This window comes from Rhea americana, unplaced genomic scaffold (genome assembly GCF_003343005.1).
Source record: "Rhea americana isolate MKP2758 unplaced genomic scaffold, rheAme1 scaffold_134, whole genome shotgun sequence".
NCBI classification, from domain to species: domain Eukaryota; kingdom Metazoa; phylum Chordata; class Aves; order Rheiformes; family Rheidae; genus Rhea; species Rhea americana.
In genome coordinates this window covers 607,452-619,979 of record NW_028185417.1, presented here as the reverse complement: position 1 = coordinate 619,979, position 12,528 = coordinate 607,452, and the positions used below count along the sequence as shown (strand labels likewise).

Below are 12,528 nucleotides of genomic sequence, written 5' to 3'. Positions count from 1 at the left end.
GCTCCCCAAGCTGCTATATAATAATTTATTGCTCTGAAGTTAACAAGATATTCTTCAGTTGTATTTGAGTTCCCAAGAGATAAGGATTTGTTCTCACTACAACCATGAAACGCTTTTTCTGTACCCTCCTGTCAAAAAAAGGTTTTTAACTAAAAACTTGCACAGCTGTCAAACTGAGAAAAAGTTTGCTTTGTCCAAGCATAAATACCAGTCATTTTAGCCTGAAAGGATGCCCATTAAAACACAGGAAGTTTTGTTAYCAGTTTACAGCTACATATTCACTTACCCCCCCCCCCCATTATATCTCATTTTACAAGATGCTAATTGCTGTTGCAAAATATTCTGAAGTGCYTAGGTGCTTCCTACACAACAAAAAGCAGATGCTTTCTAGAATTCAAATACATAAATGCTGTTAACTGACACAGGGGAAAGGGGGAAGAGAGGAGGAGAACCAATAGACTCCACTTATTTTCTTCTTTGTTGTATACTAATAGTTCAGTGGTCAAATTTCAATTATCTATAGGTGATTTGCTAGACGGCTGGCCATCCATGTCCTGGATACCAGCTTGGGTGTAATCACATGCAAGTACAGCTAAATTGTGGTTTGGTGCCACTACAGTGCCAGAAGCAATTTGTTAACTTCCATGCAAATGCCTCAGCAGAGTCAGTTTGGATATTCCCGGTCAGCGTTCTCAAAACCCAAACTACTACTGGCCAATCCCAGAGGCCCAAGAGAACAGGAACAGCAGCTCCGAGACCACAGACACTYGGAGCAAGGAGAGGGCAGAATCGCTGACTCGCACAGATGTGCTAGGATCATGCCCATCTAGTCCATTACTTTTGAAATGATCAGGAAAAAGGGGAGGAGGCAGTTCAAAACATCAGGAACACCACAGTGCTGGGAACCACAGAGCACTCGCACACAACTGATTCTAAAGCACTGATTCACATATCTTGCTATCACACATCTCAGCATATCCCAAAACAACAGTTTAAAGGGGATGCTGATAGCATCTCATTATTCTATTCCAGATAGCAGACAATTATACTGTAAGTTTTCTAGTTTGCATTATTTGTTATTAAAAGTAAAAATAGGAACCAAAAGAAACAGAAAAAATAAGATTGTATTTCTCTAGAGACAGGGTTTTGGACAAAGTATAAGCAGAAATATTCAGATGTTCCAGATTCTAACAGTGGCTTAGAAAGAAATACAAATCCTAAATTTAGTACTTCGAAGAAACCAAGACAAAATGAACTACCACTCTGAATTATTTTTCATTAATTGTCTTTAAAAAGCTTTTAATTTTCAGAAKAAACATTTTGTTTTGAAACCAATATTCACTTGGACTAATGGTGATTTAGATCTATTGGTTCCTTACAAAGGAAGTCTAAAAAAGTAACAATTATAACATTAGATAGGACAAAGTGACAGCTCAGGACTAAATATTTTTTACATTTTTTGCAACATTTAGCAGTTCCATTTATAAAATTAAAAGATTTAACATTTCTTAAAACTTCCTCACTGAATCTTTTAGTATTGAACACACTTGAACTAGRTAGAGCATATGAATCCAGAGCATATTTTAATTCATTATCAAAGGGGGCCAAAACCCAGCTTTTCTGAATGCAGAGATGCCCTCAATATGCACAAATGCCTCCTTGAACCCAACTGAAAGCACATGTTCTGGCCTCTAGCTTCACCAAATTCATGCATTATGCCTTATAAAGTCAACCAGGGATTCCGTTCCACTTGCTCTCCTGCTAGGCTGGTCAGACAGAGAGGCAAGGCTTCGCTGGCCCTCTAGGAATAAAACCTAGGATTTGTCTCTAGCACACATGAAAATTCTTTACAACAGTAGACATTTAAAGAAATCTGACATTCTTCAAATCTAGTTAAAACAAAACAACCACAATTTATTCAGGATTATAATATATGAAAGTAAAGAGCTAAACACATATATATGTTTATTTATAGCTTATATATATAAGTTTATTTTAAAAACTTTTGTTGATCTTCTGGCTCATTTTTCTTGTATGCCTTTTGTACAAATGCTTAGCTGCAACAGTTCGCGAGAAATCAGCTCACTAGCAGAAGATAATTGCCTGCCCTCGCATCAAAAAAGCCTTTAAGAAAACTAGAAAAAAAAAATGCCAAGATGACCAAACAGTAAGGTCAATGAAACTATATGAACTAAAAGGATACCTTCAGAAAATCAAAAGTAATGCCCAAATAAGAAAAAAACAAAAAGTGACTATACACTTTAGCAACTTAAATGTAAAAAAATAAAGCAAGCAAGCTTGAGAAACAACCAAGAAAAGCTGTAACAATAAGCCCCTTTAAAGGGACAAAAGGAGCAGAGAGCTCCTCTAGGGCCAAAAGATAATCAACAAATAAAGGAGGACTCATAYGAGATAAAGTACTACACAAAAAGCCCCCTACTCAGCTTTTAGTTTCATTCACTGAGGAAAAACTGTGGAGACCTCCCATATTAAAATCCTCCTTTACTTTTATAAGAGGCTACAAAACATATACACAAAGAGAAACATAATGAACTGCCATTCATCTGCTATCTGCCATCAGAACTGCCATCTGAAGGAATTCAAGAATGAAATAACCACTAATTCTGATTTGTGAATTCTCACTTAAAACAGTCCTCATCWTGTAGCACTAAAATACAAGAAAAGTAACATGAATTTCTGAGAAGGGCTCAAGAAGCAACTTGGRGAACAGATCCGTCAAGTTTGATGCCTGTACCAGAAGAAAAAGAAACTACTTGAAAGAACAGAATTAGCAGGTACCCAGGTAACTCCACACAGTTGTTGTAAGGAAAGGCCCCATCTCAAGCCTACTGAAATTCTTTCMAAGGCTCAATGAGCGCACAGATCAGAAAATCACTGATATAGTCCACCTGGACTACCAGAAGGCATTTAATAAAAATAATTAAAAAGTATGACAACTTGATAAATTACTCTTTAAAGACAGGAGACAAACAATTTGAATGAACAGTCATTCTGTTTACACTAAAGCTAAGCCCCAGTGCCCTCCCAGAGCTTGTATGCTCTTTGGATAGGAAAAATAAAGTCTGACTATCAAAAGCTGCAAGAGAACCTATGTAATACTAACAAGTAATAATATGGCAGACCAAATAAGCGTAAGTACATGTGAAGTAGTGGACATGGGGTTGCAAGCTGACTGTTGCTACTCAGGAATGAGATCTGCTGATACAAGAGACGTTTCTTTGAAAGCATCAGCTCAACAGTAAACCAGAAAGATCTCAATAGCAGTAAAAATAACAAACAATCTTACAACCAAAACACTACTTAGGCCAGTGTATTAACCTACAGTGCRTTCCCATCTTGAACGCTGTTCAAATTTCTGCCTTCCTCGCCACTCTCCAAGATTCACAGGAAGTTATCAGGGATAATGAAAACTATGTGGTAGCTTCTAAGCGAAGAACTAGGACGCTTCAGCCTGCAGACAGGGTTACTGTGGGGATGGCAGATGTCCATACCGTCCTGAGTAATGGAGAAGATCAACTGGGGGTGAGGAGGAGTGCACCAAGCAGGACATAATATAAAGTCAAGCAGGTGAAGGTGGCTCTAGGTTTCTGAGCTGGTACTCCTCAGAATTCCACACCTTCAAGGGACGTTCTGGCATGCCTCAGGGCGATGTGACTCACCTTTAAACAGTTATTACTATCATGGTAAGTCTTCGCCCAGATACTGTAACAAACACACCTACTCCTTTAAATAACTGTATAAAATACAGTTAACAATCTGTATGGTAGTATACAATACAGCTCTCAGTTCAAAAAGAACTTATTYGTATGAAGTTTGAGCCTTATCACATCAGGCAGCTGCAATTTTTTTCCACAGTGGAAAGCCAGTTCATTTCAGAAGGTCAAAGATGAAATGCTGTAATCTTCAAACAGCAGAAAAACCCCAGAAGTTTCACAGATTTTGAAATACACTAGTTATATTACAATATAAGCTCGAAGAAGCAAGCAAAGGAACACATACACACAAACCATCACGCAAACTTCAAAAAACAAGCTTTACAGTTGAGTTGCTAYACGATTTGGTGTGTTTTGAAGAAAATCTACCTAATTCCATTCACTAGTCATTTATTTATTTTCCYGGATAACATAAACTCCTATCAAACGCCTGCCTGGAAAGAAAAAAAATGATCAGTACTTCTTCAAGCATCTGATCACTATGAAAAGACATCTGACTACTAACAAACCCAGTTTCTCTAGTTATTCTCATAAGTTCCCAGCTGGAAGGACTTGCATAGTTGAAGTGACTGCATCAGTTTTTTTTATGGAAACATCAGTAAGTACAGGAACTTGCTTTTAAAATCTGAGGCACTGCTGTAGTGAATACCTCAATCTGGAGTCTCTTGTTAAAATGTTCTCAGAGAACAAAAAAATRTGTTCTCAGAGAACAAAAAYTGCTCTKTGAACATGGCATGTCTATCAATAGTTGATGACATACACATATATCTGTTCAAAACCTAATTCAAAAATCACTTCACATGTTGTAAGATCAATTTCTTTTTCCTAATCATTCAGTACCGATTTTGGACCAGAACTAAAAAGAATATGCCAATCCATAAAAAAATAGTAACTGTTTCCCAGCTATCTTAACATCTGCTGGAAAAAAAAAGAAATTTTTTTTCATATTTTCCTGGAAAATAGTGATGCTACAAACACTTGTGTATTCACCCAAGATTCAACAAAGGCTCTTCTGAGTGAAGTCATCGCAATACAAATACAACGTTTGGGATAATGCTATTTCTTCCCCCCTCTTATTTCATTTAAGATTGACTTGAATGAAGTTTAAACCTGACCAAAGAGTATAAAACCCCCTGACAAAAAATATGCAAAGCTTTATTTTATACTTGAACTTCTTGAACTATTGCATGCTACTCAAAAAATTAAAGATGAGACTTTCCCTCTTTGAAGATTGATGGTATCATCAGTCACTAAATTAACCAAGTCTCAGAAGAAAATAGTGTGTCTGGTATGGGGRGTAAAGAAATCTAATGTCTTTTGAAGAACACAAATGTTAAAAGACAAAGACTAAACTTCAATAGAGGATTTTTTGGGGAAAAAAAGAATGTCTAAAAATCAAAGACAAGTCATGAGTTTTACTGTGCTGGTAAAAGAGAAACCACTTCCAAACTATTGGAACCATTTTTGAAAAACAGGTGTAAAGAATCAAATCATAAAGAACAGAAATGCAGTTTTCCCATAATACTTTGTGGGAATAATTTTATTTTTTCCCTGACAAAAAGCATAAGGAAGATAAAGACAATACTATCACATTATTGGAAAAACTGCCAGTGATTTTTCAATTCAATGCACTTAATACAACYATACATTTGTCTGTAGTGTCCATGAAAATGTAACGCGCTGTCAGTTTATTCTGGAAAGTCGGGGAAAAGACAATGAACTGGCTACCTCAGGTTTTCTGGATGGTTGTACATACTCAGCTMCAAACAAACCAATCAGCTCCATTGCAAACAAAACTGGAAATCACAGAATAAAAAATGAGCATTAATCTTCCSGTCACATTCACACCTAAAGAAAACACTGGGCCAATTTTCAATGAGTTTGGGGAGAAAGGGGAGATTTGTTTTTCTGTTCGGCTGTATGATTCCTTCTAGTCATGCCCTAACCACATCACCTTTTCGGTAACTAGGTGGGGGCTGTCAGTAAACCTTTGAAAAAAGTATTCATATTTGATTAAAAACTGATTATAAATCACAGGAAATCTTAAAAGGGTGGCCTGAACCTGAATGACACTTCAGGGACAAAATGAGTCATAAAGATACACTTATCACCAAACCTTAATCTGTCTCAATGAAAACAATTCTCAGACTAATGATCTTGCAAGATAAGAATTAGATGTCAGCCACAAGGCTGTAAGCACACACCAGCTTATTAGATAGAAAACACAAAGTCTTGGAGCTGATTTAAAGAACAAGCACTTGCAAGAGTGGATTTTTGTTGTGACTTTTTTCTTTAAGACTGATTCTCAATYTGTTTTGTTATTGAATTGTAAAAAAATGTATTTTCCTCTCTACTTTACAAGCTCTTACCCTAAGTCAGCTATACAGAAACATAACAGACAAAACAAARAAGGTCAAAGCTGCATCACATCTCCAGCAGTACTCAATGGCTCCTCCCTAGTTTGAGTAGACTGTTCATCAGCCAACCTGGCCATCTCTAAATCATGCCTCAAAAACTACCCTGAATCAGCTGTGCTCCACCCGTCCAACTCATCGGCCTTGTATAACACTAAAACATTAAGTAGTAAGATTTACTGCCATAGAACGGTGAAAAATCCCAGCAAAGGTAGCTTGTACTATTAACCAGTTCCATTGCTCTGCAGGACTGTAAGTTCAAAAATCCTCAGCGAAGCATTTGAACCACAGAGGCTCAGGTGTTCTCACAGGATACTGACTCACAGCAGTCCTATGGTGAAAGGAAGATCCTAGTGCATATCAAGTGCGTATACCAAGTATACCAGGTTCCTTTTCCAGGTCCTWCAGCATCTCCTGACATTCCATATATACCCTGCATTCTCTCTTTYATGTGCCATCCATATCCAAGGAAAGCCTTACCAAGTCACAGGATGTTCTTCTCAACCTTCACCTGGCCCAAGCCAACCTGGCTATTTTGAACTCCAGGAGGAGCAGGAACTCGAAGRGAGATCTGGCAACTGCAGGAGACTTTCAAGCTCCTTGTCTAACCATGCCTCTGAGCAGATCATCACCAGATGCACCCACCAGCTGCYTACTTCCATCAAGAAGCAGTAGTTACTGTCACGGTTGCTCTGTTCTGTCCCTCTCTGGTTGCCTCTTTTTTATATTTTTATTTTGATTTTTAACTTCCTCCTCCCATCTTAAAATATTTTATCTCCCCCCCCCCCTTTTTCTTTTCTTCACCTCTACTCCCTTTCTCTGAGCTAGGGAATAGTGAAAGAGATGTTTTTTAGTGCAAGAGAAAACCAATAGGATCAACGTCTAATAGCTTATGTTTACAGAAAGTAGTACACAATTGCCCTTTTAATGATACTTTCTGTGTATATCATGTCAGCCACCAACAACCTGAAGCTCATTCATTCTTTAACCAGAATTTTGTTCTACCCTGAAAAGACTATTAGTATTTTTTAACTTCTCACAGAGACCTGTTCCATTACTTTGACTGTCCCTTTTGCCCCTCAGTGCACATGCAATCCGGCCAATACAGTCTTGTAAGGTGGAAACAAGAGTGGTACAAGATAAAAGTGCAGTATAACAGATCTCTATTTCCTTCCTAACAGTTCCTGGTATTCTATTTGCTCTTTTGACTGCTGCTGAACTTTGAACAGACATTTTTATTTCAACTGCAAGATCTTATTAATTACCAAATGATGTCATCTCAGAGTCCATCATCRTGTATATAATGCAAGAATTGCCTTTTTCATCCTCATCTCTCCAGTCTGCATTACTGTGCATTTAGTTTGATCAAACTGCAATCTGTAAGCTATTACTCAGTCAGTACAGCGAGGTCCTTCTACAACCCATCATGGCTGTCTCTCCACTGTCACTACRTTGAGTAACTTAACACTGTCAAACTTTTTTTGTCTCATTATTACTCCCTTTCCACATCATTTATGAATGCACTGAAATGCATATATTTTCAGCACGGATTTCCTACAGGAACTGACTTTTCCAAATAAATTCAAATTCTGCTGCTTCTTATCACCTCAACCTTTTCTGTTCTTACAYTGGTCAAAAAGATTTGTAAGACTTAGTTTTTAGCATCACGTTCTAAAACAAGTGTTTCTCCTGCACCATCCTCTCCATTCTAGGCAATTTGTATTATCTGAAAATAGAAGAAATTCTCCATAGTGGAATTCTGTATGCATTTCTTGGACAATGGAAAAAGTCTCACTTCCTCATAGATCTCCTTCAGAAATAACAGTCTGCAAGTGCAGCCAATTACACAGATTCTACTACATAAATCTAGATTCAAGTATCATATCCTTGAAATGAGCGGGTTGGTAAGTAAAGTCAATTACGTTCACAATTTTTTATTTTCCTCTATCTCATATAGCAATTTAATGATTTTTACAGCAAAAATTAATGATAATGAGAGCTAAGTAACTAGGTAACAGCCAATATTTGAGTGTATATGACTTAGGCTTAACAACATTATTAGTAGTCCTCTCCCCCAGTATCATTTACATAAAACTGTTGTYCTATTTCCAAATTTAGAGGAAAAAAGATGGGCTTGCTCAAACATACATGGAGGACTGGTGACAGATCATACTGATGCTATAGTTAAAGCACTGAATTTCTGCTCTGTGTTTTTATTTTAATTCTGTTAAGAGGAATGGTCTTCAGAGAAAGATTACAGCTGAGAACTAATCAGCATATTTCACAATCTGATTGTTCAGTAATGCAAACAAATGTTTTCACTGGTAAAACCGTATTTCAAAGAGTGTTAAAAATGTTAAAAGTGAATTTTATTGTAATTATCTGTAATTTACAAGTCACTACAGTGAATGGAGCTAAGCCACAGACTAAAGTTTCCCCAAGACCACTCAGCGTGCACATCAACTACCTAGTCTGTGCTTGGTCAGTTACTTACAGAGCAAGTTACCCCACCTCTGCAAGCAACAATGGCATACTGTGCTTCTAAAAAGCCCAGCATTTAATTCTGACATCTTTCACCACTCTTAAATCAACAGGCAAGCAGTATTTATAGTGATATTTTGAATACAAAATTTGAGTAAGATAAGGTATTCATTTTATTAAAATACAGGTGCATAAGTAATGTATCCTTTTTCACACCTCTGGCCACAGTCAGTAAGAAAATAATGGCAAGAGATAAGACTAGTTTTTCCATAAGAAGGTTTGGAAACTAAGAAAAACCCTGATTTCATGTGATCCAAAGGAACTGATATTCATGTAGATGACAGAGATATTTGTTGTTACAGCTAAGGGAATTTTGATACTGATATTAAACTGTCTGCTTTAGGACTTGCACCAGCCTCTGAGATCATGACCTGAGCCAGTGTCAGGGCAATTAACTACACATACCTCTACTGAGATCTTTACAGTTTTTTCTGCAGCTTTTGGCCATGCCTGCTACCAGGATGCAACATTAACCAGATACATAATGTAGTAAATGTTCAGATTCAGATATGTAATCAATGTTCAGCAAGTCCTAAATTTGATGTCTGGAAAACAAAATAAACACTCAGTCACACCTAGTACATATTAACCTAACAAATTAGGTGAATTTTTTTCATGTTTCAATGAAATTCAATTAGAAAAAAATCCAATAGTATAAACCAAAATAAGTCACTGAATTGCTCACCAAATATTTATATCTTTGCACACTGCAAAGAAAAAAGCATTGTCAGTCATTGCTTTAAAAAAGGACAATAATCATCATGCTTTTATTATGTTACATTTTATACACTCTCCTGAGATTTACTCTCTAGGAAATGTTACCTAAGCCCATTCCTCAGTAAATAAGAAGCTTTCTTGGTGCTGACTAGGGCCTACTGTGTACTTTCAAATTATGGATCAGGTGTGCATGTAGGATGACCAGAATAGTAGATACTTCATTCCCCATAATATATCTGACTTTGGAGGAGAACAATGAAGAATTCTTCTCTTCCAGTAATCAATGCAAGGCAATACAAGATGTCAAAGCCCAACATAAAAAAATAAAAATAAAAAACACAGAGAATTACAACCCAACAGCAGTCATTTTATCAGCAACTGTTTTTAAACACTGGATGATGTGATTTATATTAAAACACACAAAAAATATGTCTTTAAATAAATTTATATGTTTATATAGTGAATTTTATATATAATGTGTATAATACATAACAGTAAATATATAATTATATATTTAGCAAAAGTCAATATTTTTGACATGCCAGAATGTGTTTTCCTTTTACCYTTGCATTTAATTTTATATATAAAATATTTAAAAGCCATGAAGAATACGGTCTCAAAAAGTTTAAGGTCTACATGTCAGTCATCTTACACAGCATTCTTTACAAAGGTTTGCTTGAAGAGAAGATTAGAACATTCTTCCTAACTGAGCATATCAGTAATCAAGGAAAACAAAGATGAAAAGCCARTAAGCCATTCTCTAACCAGTAACATTTTAGTCTGTAATGAAGTCAGGTATTACCATCACTGCCTCTGTACAGGCTTTCTCCCACCCACTTCATTTTGAGAAAAGACACATACAGYTTTCAAATTTACTGAACCTGAGCAATTTTGTGATGGAATGGACAAAATTCCATTTTACTTTTCATATTTCAGAATCAAAAGGCATATTAGAGCATTTATTCCAAGCTCCAAAATTCTACTGTTCACGAGATTTTTACAAGCTACTCTATTCTGATACCTCGCATTTTACTAAAACATACCTTACAAAAGGGAATTCAGGCTTGATTTGAAAATAAGGATGAAACAAACCTACTACTTTTGTTGTTTTCAAAAAAGAAAAAAAAAGAAATAAAAGGAAGCATCTAAAATTCAGAAGTCTGACTCCAACTCTAGGCACTATTTCTAATAATACTTTCTAAACTAGCAGATAATTTTCAGTACTTTCTATTTTCTCTCTACAAGATGTAATGAAATCGTATCTTGTGTTTCTTTCAGTGAGAGTAAGCAGATAATTCTTTCAAATATCTCCTCCACYCCTTGCAACAATCTTCCAGGTCTCCTTTGTTTCTATTTTTTCTTTTTAAAAAATGTTGGCTATTTTTAATTCTGTATAGTATTTTTAGAACTAACATACATACATAAAATTATCCTACATACTTGCTACTTCTTACATCCAAAAATCACAGTAGCCTCTTCACTGTCACACAGAAAGCTCACGTTCAGTTCATACTGACATGRGAATGCTTTTTTCTAAATTCATACCTTCAAGGAAGGCTTATGAATTCTGTAAAAATAGCCTGCACTTCCTCCTCTCTAAATGTACACCCTTATATTTGACTAATTTTGTTTGAATGCTGCTTTGTACAAATGACTATGAACACTACACTAAAWTTCAAAGAAACTATCCGGATCCAAGTCTAGAGCCCTTGACTGCACACATCTAAGAAACAGATGTTTAGTTCAGAATAGCTTCTACAACATTCTTTACCTGCCCCRTGCCCATTATAAGCTATMAAACATAATCCTTCTTCYTCTTTTCACTCTCCTCTTCTCTCTTCTTGTATCTTCACAAACTTAGAGGGTTTACTGTAAGGGAACAAAAATCTTAGAAAAAAATAAATCTATCACCTAAAATGGCTAAGCAAGATTGAGGGGTTAACCTAAGCCTCATTGAGGGCTTTACCTCAGATYTATCCCAGATGAAAATGTCCGGATAATCTTTGAAAGTACATCACATAAGAAAAAAAAGGGAATATAAAAGCAGTATTTCATCTGCTGTATTTTCTTCCTACTGCCATATTGCTGATTTTTATCATTAACATTTTATCATGATTTTATAGCTTATTCTAGATCAACAGGAGAAGCGAGTAAGTTCATGCACAATGTCTATCTCTGCAGAAGTCCAGAATCAAACTCACTGAGTAGTCACATTTGAGAAGTGCCCTTTGTTCATATTACAATTTCGGTAAAATGTGCTGCAGTATGAAGTCATGTACCTTATAAAAGTCTAAATATAATCACAGCTCTACAACTGTGAGATATGGAATATAGGGACAATTCCTAAATGTTATGAAAATCAAAAATCTGCGCATATTTTTTAGCAACTGATTTTCTGGTTTACTATTCCAAAATGTTTTCTTCTTAGATACGGTTTAACTTCCCTTTCAATCCCAAAGAAAAGTCATGATTTAAACTAAATTCACAAATACGATTTACATCAGGTTGGTTTTCTCAAACCAACATATCGATTATAGAAATATTTTTCCTTTCCTGTTAAGTGATTCCATTCAAGCTTTTGAAAATTAAGAAGCAACTACTACTACAYATCTGGCAACCAAGCTAGAAAGACCAACATTTTATCTGAAGCCACAGTAGATTCAGAGAGTAATTTTTTTTCATGAGAACCAATTTTGGTTTGATAATACATATAGGAGATTTAGTATTCTGGAAAACTCTAACCTAATCAGACCTTTCTGTGGGTTTYCACCAATCTGCTTAATATATTATAAGCTATTTGGTCTTAACCATTGGAAAAATCCAACGACATTTACAAATATGATTAATTCCCTTTTTAAATCTACAGTCGTATCAGTATCAAAGTATGAAAACTGTATCCTCTATCTATCCTACTAATTTTTAAATGGTTTGTCATTACAGCTCCATAAAGCCATACTGTGAGGCCAGGATTTTTAAACCAACAGTTCTATAATGAGTAGTTTTCAATTCACAGTATTTTATACTTCTTTAAAGAAAAATATCTATAGAATAATAGGGATGGAAGCAAAAGAGGCATATAATTAATTTTATCTCAGTTTTTAATAGTAGTTAATAAATCCTAA

General features: G+C 35.7%; 1 protein-coding gene across 3 annotated transcripts in view; it reads right to left on the bottom strand.

Annotated features, from left to right (window-relative positions):
- Positions 1-12,528, bottom strand: part of SCAF8 (SR-related CTD associated factor 8) — a 95,920-nt gene that overhangs the window by 75,787 nt on the left and 7,605 nt on the right. The window lies entirely within an intron of this gene.